We start from the raw sequence: 12,248 nt of genomic DNA, 5'->3' as shown, positions 1-12,248 counted from the left end.
TTATTTTTGTTTTTACAAAAACTCTTATACATCCCAGCTCCTTCTTTACCTCCTTGGAACAGTCCTTCAGAGGTGTTTGAGAGGCTGAATCCTGGGCTGAAGTCTTCAGCATGTCCGCCAAATAAAACATAATTCCTAACTTTTAGGTTATCTTTTTTTTTTCAGTGGACACTATCCTGTTTCTCTAATTACATGTCCTCAGGCATGTTATGACCTCATTTAGACCTATTACTTCATCTAAAAAATAAATAGCACACTCAATTTTTAATGTCTTTTTGGTTCTGAAACAATTCCAATTTTCTCTTTCTCCTCTATAGTGGATTTATTGATCAGTCCATATCATATGATGATGTGTAAGTATTCTGTTTCTGCTATCTCTAATGTTTTTCTAATATTGCTAGAGTAAATTCACGTGATCGTCAGCCCAATTAACTAGTGAAAACCTTAAATCATAGAAGACATGCAAACATTATTTCTCCAAACACAGTATAAGACTTGATGGAAATTTACTCATACATGCATTTGGCATACAGCAAAACCTGGAAATGGAGGTAAGTAATTGCCCAGTCAGATGCACGGTCAGATCTCTGTGCTCAGGGTTAAAGCCACAGTATAGAAAGATGTAGCAAGTCCATTAAGTGAGAGGGAGTACAAAGGCAGAAAGGATAGGGACACAGGCTTTCTCACCCTGTGCCCCATCCATCATCCTGTGTAGATATTAAAATCGAGGAGTGAGATAGTCATGAGGCAGAGTGAGAGACTGAAGATGCCTCAGGGAAGAACCTTTCCAATACTATTGGTATGGGAGGACGCCAGAATTCCTTGAATCCCAGAATGTTGTGACACTCTCAAAAGGACACACCTAATAATAAGAGGTTGTATAACTATGGATATACCAGGTGTGGTTCTTTCCTCAGTCCTTGTCTTGTCATAGTGAAGAAAAAACAAAAAAATTAAAATGACACACTAGAAAGTCCACACAGGCATGATCTATTAAACAAGCAACAAACAGTTTGGAGGGTGGGGCAGGGGGACACTCCTGAGATATGAGAGTGGATCCACCCCATTTTAGGTCCTATTCCCCTCCCAAGTAGTCCTTGGAGTCTGATTTGTTTTGTCCCATGTCAAACAGGGCTTGTATCTGAGACCAACCAGGGAAGGGGGCGTGTTGGGGATGTTTTTCCCACTGAAGCTCCAGTGCTTTTTGATTTGTTTCTCTGCCTTTTAGCTGCATTTTTTAATCATCATTTTGGACTCTTTTCTCTACCTAACAGGCGAATGTGTTTCATTATCACAGTCAATTTTTGCTGCTATGATAAAGGACCATAGACTGATTGGCTTACAACCAACAGAAGTTTATTTCTCATAGCTCTGCAGGCTGAGACATCCAAGATCAGGGTGCTTGCATGATCTCTTTCTGATGAGAGAGTTTTCTGATTTTCAGACTGCTGACTTCTTATCTTCACATGGCAGAAAGCAGGCAAGGGGATGCTCTGGAGTCCCTTTTATAAGAACACCAATCCCATTCATGAGGGCTACACTTTCCAGACCTAATTTCCTCCCAAAAGTCTTACCATCTAATACCACTGTGTTATGAATTAAAATTTCAACATAAGGGAGGGGAGCACAGACATTCAGTACCTTGCATGCATAAGCATGGAACTCTATGTAGGCTTTCATCAATTTCTTCCTTTCTATATGTGAACAGAGGCTCTCAGACAGACTTGGAAGCCTCTCTCTGGATACTTAGGAACTCACATTCTTCCTCTGAGGCATTAATTTTCCAATACCCAGAATTATTTAAGGAAACAATAGATTTAAGGTGGTGCTGAAAAAGCTAATATACTTACAAGTTATCCTACAATCCAGAAATTTCTCAGTAAATGCAAAAACAAAAAAACCAACTGTTAATTTATACTGAATCACATTTTAATATGCAGAAAAGGACTAAGTAAAAACATTCAATAATGATAAAAAGAGTGATTAAAGATTAAATATTACCTACTTAGGAAAACAAACTTTTCAGACACTTTGGTGGCATGTATTTCCATGCAATTTGCATTACATCAATATAATTAAACTAAATGTGAAAGTAATTAAAAGGTAAAACAAATGCTAAAAATGTGTACATTTGCAATGAGTCAAAAATACATTTAGTGTTTAAGAGGGAAAGGGCACTGTTAGCCAGATTAATGCAACATATGTTAAAGCATAAGGGTGAGCAAGCCACAATAATTTTCCTTTTGTTTAAAAGGAGGGGGGATATGATTAAAAGTATATTTTAACAGAAAACGATGCATTATAACAACATGTAGAATGCAAAGGCTTGGAATTGTATATAACGCCTTTAGAAAAAGATGTATTAAAGCTTAAGTGTGAACAAGCTAAAATGAAATGTGATGAAGCAACTAGTATTATGTATTTAGAATCTGAAGTGTAGAAGAATGTGCCACCACAAAAGGCCTCTTTAGCAAAAGGATTATTTTAAGCTGATTATCTTGAGAAACAGCAGAAACAAGATAAACTTGGAAAACTGAAGAGAAGTTGCCCTTTTGTAAAGCTAATTTATAAAGGATATCTCCATTTGTAAAGGAGTTTTTTTTCTCTGTCGATGCCATCTCCTGTTTGACCACTTCCAATTTGCCTTGATTCATGGACCTGACATTCCAGGTTCCTATGCAATATTGCTCTTTACAGCATCGGACCTTGCTTCTATCACCAATCACATCCACAGCTGGGTATCGTTTTTGCTTTGGCTCCATCCCTTCATTCTTTCTGGAGTTATTTATCCACTGACCTCCAGTAGCACATTGGGCACCTACTGACCTGGGGAATACCTCTTTCAGTATCCTATCATTTTGCCTTTTCATACTGCTTATGGGGTTCTCAAGGCAAGAATACTGAAGTGGTTTGCCATTCCCTTCTCCAGTGGACCACATTAGAGACAAGTCTCATCAAAGGAAAAGGCACTAAGATAAACTTGTATAACAAGCCCTACCCTTTTTACCATGATTTTCTTAATAACCTCCTCATAACTAGTCTCCTTCTAACCCCTTTATTCTTTCATCTCTAGCTAGGTTTTGAGCCAGAGATCTAAGCCACCTCATAGAGTTGCTCATTCTTCCCTGGATATTTCCCATGTGCACATGTTAATAAACTTCTGTTTGTTTCTCTCTTGTTTATATATTATTAAAAAGATCTCAACCTAGAATACAGACAGTACAGGAAAAATTGTTTTCCTTCTCTAAGAAACCATGTGTTCATTTAAATACATCCCTATTCTAACTTTTTGTGTGTTTCCCTGTTGATTTCATCTTTTCCAATTCATCATTTTTCTCAAATTCCTCTTATGAAAGTTACTAAATGCATCTAATCACCAGCTGCTACTATTAGTTCTCATCCTATTTTTAGATTGCTTGAATTTATCTTCCTTTGCCTTCTATGTTGATGCACTGCTGCCTTCTCTGATTTTTGAATAATTATGAGGATTTTGATTCTTAACAGTCTGCATTGCTGTTGGTATTAAATGGTTAAATGAATGAAATTGTGGTGTGGAAAATACAATAATAAAAGATGTTATAACATCTTAACTTTATTTCTGTTTTCACCTTATATGTCAATAGGAAAATTACTATACTCTTATCAAAAACAAAAAACAGGAAATTCAAACACTCCATTTCCACACCACAGAAAAGAATGTGAAGCAAAACTTAATTCAAGGGTAACAGTCAAAAAACAAACACAGTGAACAGATAGTACAGCAAAATGTTTCAGGGGAAAGGAAAAGAAGCATAAGTTATTGATAGGTGTTAAGTAACTAGCAGTTGACATTTTATACATGAGGTAATGAAGGTGATGAAAATATGTTAGAGATGCTATTAAAAAGAGAAAGTCTCTACTATCTAATGTTTAGCATATATAAAATATGTCTGAAAATTTTCTGTTTTTCTAAAAATAGACTACATCAGAACAAAGATACCAAAAAGTATCAGTAGAATTTTGTCAAGGAGAACTCAGAACAGAAGAAATTTTCTTTATTGCATCTTCCTAAAATTTTTCACTATCATATTTATGAGTACAATGTTTATTATTAACACAAGAATCTGTCTTTAATATAGTTTGTGGTTTTCTATTTGTGTATGTGTGGGCTTCCCTGGTGGCTCATTGGTAAAGAATCCACCTATCAATGCAGGATATGCAGATTGAGTCCCTGGGAGAAAGAAAGGTCCCCTAGAGAAGGAAATGGCAACCCACTCCAGTATTCTTGCCTGGGAAATCCCATGGACAAGGGAGACTGGTGGGCTAAAGTCCATGGTGTCACGAAGAGTTGAAAACATCTTAGTGACTAAACAACAACATTTTTGTATGTATATATGGGGCTTCCCTGGTGGCTCAGAGGTTAAAGCATCTGCCTGCAATGTGGGACACCTGGGTTCGATCCCTGGGTCGGGAAGATCCCCTGGAAAAGGAAATGGCAACCCACTCCAGTACTCTTGCCTAGAGAATCCGATGGACAGAGGAGTTCAGTGGGCTATAGTCCACGGGGTTGCAAAGAGTTGAACACGACTGAGCGACTTCACACACACACACACATGGTACATGAAGAAGGAAATGGCAACTCACTCCAGTATTCTTGCCTGGAAAATCCCATGGATGGATTTGCCTATTGGGCTACAGCGCATTGGGTCTCAAAGAGTCAGACTCGACTCAGAGACTTTCACATACATACCTATATATGGTATTAAATTTAGTTTGACTTAGCATGTACATTTGTTTCTTTCTTTCTACAATGTGTAGTCAGTGATTCTAATGAAAAGTGTTTCTTTTCTACATAAATCCTAAAGAATTTTTATCATTTAAATGAATGATAACTAACAGCATTGAATGGTCATCTCTAAGTAAGGAAGCTGCCCTCTTAAATGGTGAGCCAAAGAGGTTTATTTGATTTAGTTTCTTTTTTTTTTTTTTTTACATTGTACATTACCATTTAATATCCCACTATCCTTAGACTCCTCTACATATTTCTCTTTTGAAAGATCTCTCTAACCCAGAATTTCACATCTACTATGCAAATGGCTTCCAAATACCTAGCTGAAACCTGTCTAATGAGATTTAGATTAATACTTCCAGTTAAGCAGATCAGCATAATCAATTGTTTTTCCACTAATACTTCAAACTCAATAAACACAAACATCATCTTTTCCAGGTGATCTGTCACTTTGCTATTCTAAATTTATCTTGGTAGAAAGTGATTCTCACAGTTACCTGAGAACAATCATCAAGACCTAATACTGGAGGCATGCTTTTCCTGTAGAATTCTCTGCTATCTGTAGTTAGAAAAAACAAAACTCTTCCTTGTCTGATAGAAATGTACCTGACATTTGCCCATGATGTTTTGTGTTAAATTCTTTGTCTAAGAATTAGAGCTGGATGAGGATATACTTGTTGATTCAATTAATGTCTTCACAGTTTTACAGATTTTAGTCTTATCACAATGCTTTCATCTTGCAAGATCTGAGTGCTGATTTTTAAAATGCACTTTACACATACTCATGCCACTTCTTTACTTTTAATCATTTCATATGTTCCTGCTTAGAACTTTTCTAACTACCTACTCTATATAAAATAATTTTATATTAGCATAATTTTTCATGCTAAAGTAAGCATTTATCAGTTCACTTCTACTGTAACTACATATGACAAAAAGCTATATGGTTTTGCTTCCAAAGATTTTCACATGATGGCCAAGATTATGTTGATTTATTAGCAATTTATGTCTTTAGAGAATAGAATCCAATGTCTTTAAACTTTCATTCTAAATCAGATGAATATGTATATACACATATACATCATATGTAAATGCTGCAGGTGTAAAATGGAGATAATAGCTTGGTATGGCTATTGGGAAATGAAATAAGTAAAAGAAAAGCATTTTGGAACAATGACTGGCACTTAATTGCATGCTAATCTCAGCTCTGATTATTATTAATATGTATGAATTTCTCAGGGTCTTTTACAGTGAAAGACAATAGCTGTTGAATTGAAGTTTTATATCTGTGATAAATCATTCTCCTAAATTATAAAATAGAAACTCTCAAAAGCTTAACTTTACGGAGATTTAGACATGAACTAATTTGACTCTCTAGCATGTGTTAGATTTAGATGGCAGACTAAGAAATATTCAGTGACTTACCCAAGACGACATATTTAGTTTGACTTGCAAAATTGGTACTAGAATATGAATCTTATGAGCCAATACTGTCTAACTCATCATGTTAGTTGCAGTTTTCATTTGTTGTTACTTTATTTTATGGAGTTGTTTCAAAGACATTTTGCAGATAATAATGAGCATTAACTTGTGGTTCCCTTTTGCCATATGATTAATCATAAAATTATCTTGAGATTGTGATTATTTCTTTTAGTACCCATTTGCTTACACTCTCACACCTCCAGGCATTATGATCACATATTTTCTATTCATTCCTTTGTTGCTCATATCTGTGGCTGGAGTTAGGGGAAGCTCACCGACTGAAACCTCCCACTCTGGCCAGTAATCATAGTAACCATTTAAGTGAGTTATTTTACAACAGGGGGTCCTGGTAAGGAACATGGAACTATTAAGCCATCATCAACTGGAAGAATTCAGGAAAGGTCAGAAGGAGACACCACGTGTCCTTCCACCTCCCAGAATCCTTCTTGCTTGCATCTGTCTTGGCTTAGCAATGTGTATGCCACCAGGAAAGACCCTGAGTCATAATTATTGGCCAAAGACAAACTGCAAACTAATCCCATCGTCATGAAATTGAGCCTGGGAGCCATGTGGCAGAGCAGTTCCCCTTGGTTCCCTTACCCTCCACCCAGGGGCCCTTTCCCATAAAATCTCTTACTTGGTCAACTCTTGTGTCTCCTTGAAAAATTCATTTCCAAATTTTAGACAAGAGCCTATTCTCAGGCCTTGGAAGGCATCCCTCTTCCTGCAACAGAACTGTGAAGAGCAAGGTTTGGTAACTAGTGATCCACCAAAATTGTAAATGGCAACCCACTCTAGTATTATTGCCTGGAAAATCCCATGAATAGTGGAACCTGGTAGGCTACAGTCCATGGGGTCGCAAAGAGTTGGACACGACTAAGCAACTTCATTTCACTTTCCTATTGTGGAATCTGGCTGGGAGCTGGGTGTCCAGCCAGGGACATTTCCCAGCAACATCACCTCACCTGGTCTTCAGCTGTGGCTGTGTAACTAGTTTCACAAGACATTTGAGTAGCAGTAATGGTGGCACGTCTGTTGTTAACATTCTTTCTTCATTCTTTGTCCTTTCTCCAGTTACAGAGCTCCGATATCCTAGGAGATAGCAAAACCTTAACAAAAAGAAGCTGTAGGCCTAAATCAACTGTAAGGGAGGGGAAATTTTTCCCTACTCTTCGAGGACCTTTTGGCTAATCTGATAATTAAATTGACATAAGACAAATTAACAGGAGAAAAAGCTAATTATGTACATAAATTCAATTATGTGCATTGGAGGGCCCCATAAGTAAAATAAGACCCAAGGACATATTACACAATTGAGGCTTATATGACAACTAAGAGAAGAAGAATCAGATAGGAGTCTGAGACTTCAAAGGGGAAGAAGGTAATTCGTATGGAAATAGAAAAGCAAATGTTTGGTAAACAAACGTTTGCTATAACAAGCAAAGACAATGGGACAGGGAGAACTCCCCAGCTGGGAGCAAACTCTTCAGATGGATAACCAGCCCTACTATGTCAGCTCCTAGTTGCTCTGATGTGATAATCAGGAAAAAGAAGTGGTGGTGTTTTTGTTTGTTTGTTTGTTTTGATAACTGCACTTCAGTAGTATTGAGAACAAAAGGACTTCAGTAGAAAGGAAATGGGAGTTTATGTAGTCTTGTATTTCAAGCTCATAGAAAAAATCGGAAACACTGAGACTCTGTTTACTTAATACATTCCTAAATTCTTCTGTATTTGCTCTATTATTCTTGGCTACATAGCTAACTCTCAATCTATTATCCTGATGTCCACTTTATATGAATTCCTGCCTCTGGGTTTACTGTATCCTAATAATGATTATTCCTTTGCTATTTGGTCTGTATGTTAGCTTGCAGTGTCAGAAAAAAAAGTGTATACAACTACAACGCTTCTATTACTAGCTAGACAGAAATAATTTTCTAATTCTAACTAAAGTGAAAGTGTTAGTTACTCAGTCATGTCTGACTCTTTGTGACTTCATATACTGTAGCCATGCTCATGGAATTCTCCAGACCAGATACTGGAGTGGGTTGCCATTCCCTTCTCCAGGGGATCTTCCGGACCCAGGATTGAACCATGTCTTCTTTATTGCAGAATTCTAACTAAAGACCATTCTAATAAAATCTCCTTTATGCTCGGTTCTTTAAGATTGTTTATTGCAAAATACATAGAAGAAAAATATCTATGCACTCCTGCTGTTTTAGTTTTGATCTGATGAGGTACATTTTAAGTGAAACTCTGAGGCAACTTCCAAATGATCCTCAAACTTAGATCATACTTTAAAAAAAAAAAAGTAATTTGGAGTCAGTGTTTAATTAAACTGATTTTTTTGAGGTATAGTTGATTTAAGACAGTTACGATGTAGTAAGTGGTACTGATAAACTGACCTAGACAGTGTATAGGAAATATAGCTCCATTGCTGCCACCAAAGAAATGCAGATTGGAGGGTATTTGATGAAAAACTTCCCCCTAGTGTAAAATAAAGAGGTTGATCTTTTTGAGAGCAATTGAATATTTAATGGTAGCAAAGGCACTTTATTTATTTATTTATTTATTTTTATCTTTGGAGTTTCTAAATATTATTTCAGCTAGAAACAGAAATATTTTGTTATATCTATGATTTTAAATGTGTAGACTTTTGCTTCAAAACTTCCTCATGTCCTTGAATCTACTAATATCCCTTTACAGAAAAATCAAAACCAACCCAAACAACAACCTCACAATTATTTAAAGGATAGAAATCAAAGTGTAGATTGGAGTCTCAGCAGACATTAGATTAATTGACATATATTTATTAATGCTAGAGAGATTAAAAAAATATGCCTTATGATTTAAATTCCATTCTTCAAAGCTTTCATGGAATTATTATTAATTCATATCTCTTAAGCTTTCTAGAATCATCAGGTAGAGGTGATATTTAACTTTTAGGATAATAGTCACAAGTCTATCCCCTAAGGAGAAATAAATGCAATAAAATCTCCAAATTTTGTAAATTCTGGTTTCATAACTTAAAGTACAATTAACAACAAAAAAGTATCAATACCTTTTATTTATTCTTATCAAGAATATAAGAACCGATTCAGAAAATCATAGTCCAAGTCACACTTTCTTAAATATTTATTTTACAGTAATGCAAATGTACATCTAAAAGTATACATTTTGTAATGCTTAAATTATATATTTGGAGAAGGCAATGGCACCCCACTCCAGTACTTTTGCCTGGCAAATCCCATGAATGGAGGAGCCTGGTGGGCTGCAGTCCATGGGGTCGCTGAGGGTCAGACACGGCTGAGCGACTTCCCTTTCACTTTTCACTTTCATGCATTGGAGAAGGAAATGGCAACCCACTCCGGTGTTCTTGCCTGGAGAATCCCAGGGATGGGGGAGCCTGGTGGGCTTCCATCTATGAGGTCACACAGAGTCAGACACAACTGAAGTGACTTAGTAGCAGCAAATTATATATTAGCATGTTCTTAAATTTTTTTACCTTGTAAATATGCATGACAATGAATTTGTCTAATTATGCTTTTAGACAAAAGCATATTGGCTCATTATTTTTTTCTTCTTAAATGTAACAATAAACATAGTGTTATATTTAAAAGTGAATTTCAAAAAGAGAATAGCAGCAAATTAAAAACATCAAATAAATTAATATTTTGAAGAAATATAATTATGTTTACATAATTATTTTAAATATATTATCACTTGAAGACTGCACTTTCAGAAAACTGTTTTCAATTGCCTTCCTATGCACAGACTTTACAAATATAGTTTAATTTTTTCCAACCTAAGCTACTGCTTGATGACATATTTTGCAACTTTCTACATAATATATCATGAACCATTTTGACATGCAGTTACAAAATTATATACCAAGAAAAATCAGAGTTATATGAGTAAGAAATATTTTATCTAATTAAATTGAATTTGACATATTTAGCATTATAAAAGAGTATTAAAATATTAATAATGATGATATGTCACCATTTTTAGTTTAATTACTCTCCCATAGCCTAATCTTTATTGCAAATACATATAATAATTCAGGTGAATCATAATATATGCTCAGATAAATTCAGCTATTCTATTTTTTATCACAGTATAAACAAGCATTTAAATCAATAGAAATATCTATCTTCAGTTAACTCATTGGTTCATTAATAAATTATATATGTCATGTAAGATTAACAAAGATATATATCATATAAAAGAAAATTTCTACTGGTTAAGAAAAAAATAAAAAATAATAAAATTAAAAAGCCAAATAATCACAAAATATAATTGTACCCAGGAAATGTGAACTGTTATATTAAGAGATTATTTTTTCATTGGAATGTGATTCCTTTGCAATGTTGTGTTAGTCTCTGCTGTATAACATTGTGAATCAGTCATAGGCATACATAAATCCCATCCCTCTTAGACCTCCCTCCTACCTCACCCCCATCCCACTTCTCCAGGTCATCACATAGCACCAAGATGAGCTTCCTGTGCTAGCTATCTGTTTTATACATGGTAGTGTATATACGTCAATCCTAAACTCCCAGTTCATCCCACCCTCAACCTCCCCGCCACTGTGTGCAGCATGTCCAGTTTCTATGTCTGCATCTCTGTTCTTGCCTTGGAAATAGGTTTATCTGTACCATTTTTTTCTAGATTCCACATGTATGTGTTAGTATATGATATTTGTTTTTCTCTTTCTGACTTACTTCACTTTGTATGACAGACTAGGTCATCCACATCTCTACAAATGACCCTATTTTGTTCTTTTAGTCGCTGAGTAATATTCCATTGTATGTATGCACAATATCATCTTTATCTATTCATATGTCAATGGACATTTAGGTTGTTTCCATGTTCTGGTAATTGTAAATAGTGCCACAGTGAAAATTAGGGTACATATATCCTTTTGAATTATGGTTTTCTCAGGGTATATGGGGCTTCCCTGTTAGTTCAACTGGAGAGATCCCAACAGTCCATCCTAAAGGAAATCAGTCCTGAATATCCATTGAAAGCATGGATGCTAAAGCTGAAACTACAGTACTTTGGCCTCCTGATGAGAAGAACTGACTCATTTGAATAAGACCTTGATGCTGGGAAAGATTGAGGGCAGGAGAAGGGGACGACAGAGGATGAGATGGTGAATGGCATCACTGACTCAATGACCATTAGTTTGAGTAAACTCCAGGATTTGGCAAAGGACAGGGAGGCATGGTATGCTGCAGTCCGTGGAGTTGCAAAGAGTCAGACATGACTGAGTGACTGAACTGAACAGGTTATATGTCCAGTAGTGGAATTTCTGGGTCATATATAGTTTTTAAAGGACCCTCTATACTGCTCTCACCTTTGACTGTGTGGATCACAATAAACTGTGGAAAATTCTGAAAGAGATGAGAATATCAGACCACCTGACCTGCCTCTCGAGAAACCTGTATGCAGGTCAGGAAGCAACAGTTAGAATTGGACATGGAAGAACAGACTGGTTCCAAATAGGAAAAGAAGAATGTCAAGGCTGCATATTGTCACCCTGCTTCTTAACTTATATGCAGAGTACATCATGAGAAACGCTGGCTGGAAGAAGCACAAGCTGGAATCAAGATTACTGGAGAAATATCAATAACCTCAGATATGCAAATGACACCAACTTTATGGCAGAGAGTGAAGAGGAACTAAAAAGCCTCTTGAAAGTGAAAGAGGAGGGGGGCGGTCCTAAGATGGTGGAGGAATAGGATGGGGAAACCACTTTCTCCCCCACAAATTCATCAGAAGAACATTTCAACGTTGAGTAAATTCTACAAAACAACTTCTGAATGCTGGCAGAAGATATCAGGCACCCAGAAAAGCAGATCATTGTCTTCAAAAACAGGTAGGACAAATATAAAAGATGAAAAAAGGGACAAAGGAGGTAGGGAGGGAGCTCCGTCCTGGAAAGGGAGTCCAGTCCTGGGAAGGGAGTCTTAAAAAGAGAGAAGTTTCCAAACACCAG

Source organism: Budorcas taxicolor, chromosome 12 (assembly GCF_023091745.1).
Source record: "Budorcas taxicolor isolate Tak-1 chromosome 12, Takin1.1, whole genome shotgun sequence".
Taxonomy (NCBI): Eukaryota; Metazoa; Chordata; class Mammalia; order Artiodactyla; family Bovidae; genus Budorcas; species Budorcas taxicolor.
The sequence above is the reverse complement of the archived record's forward strand: the minus strand, read 5'-3'. Positions refer to the sequence as shown.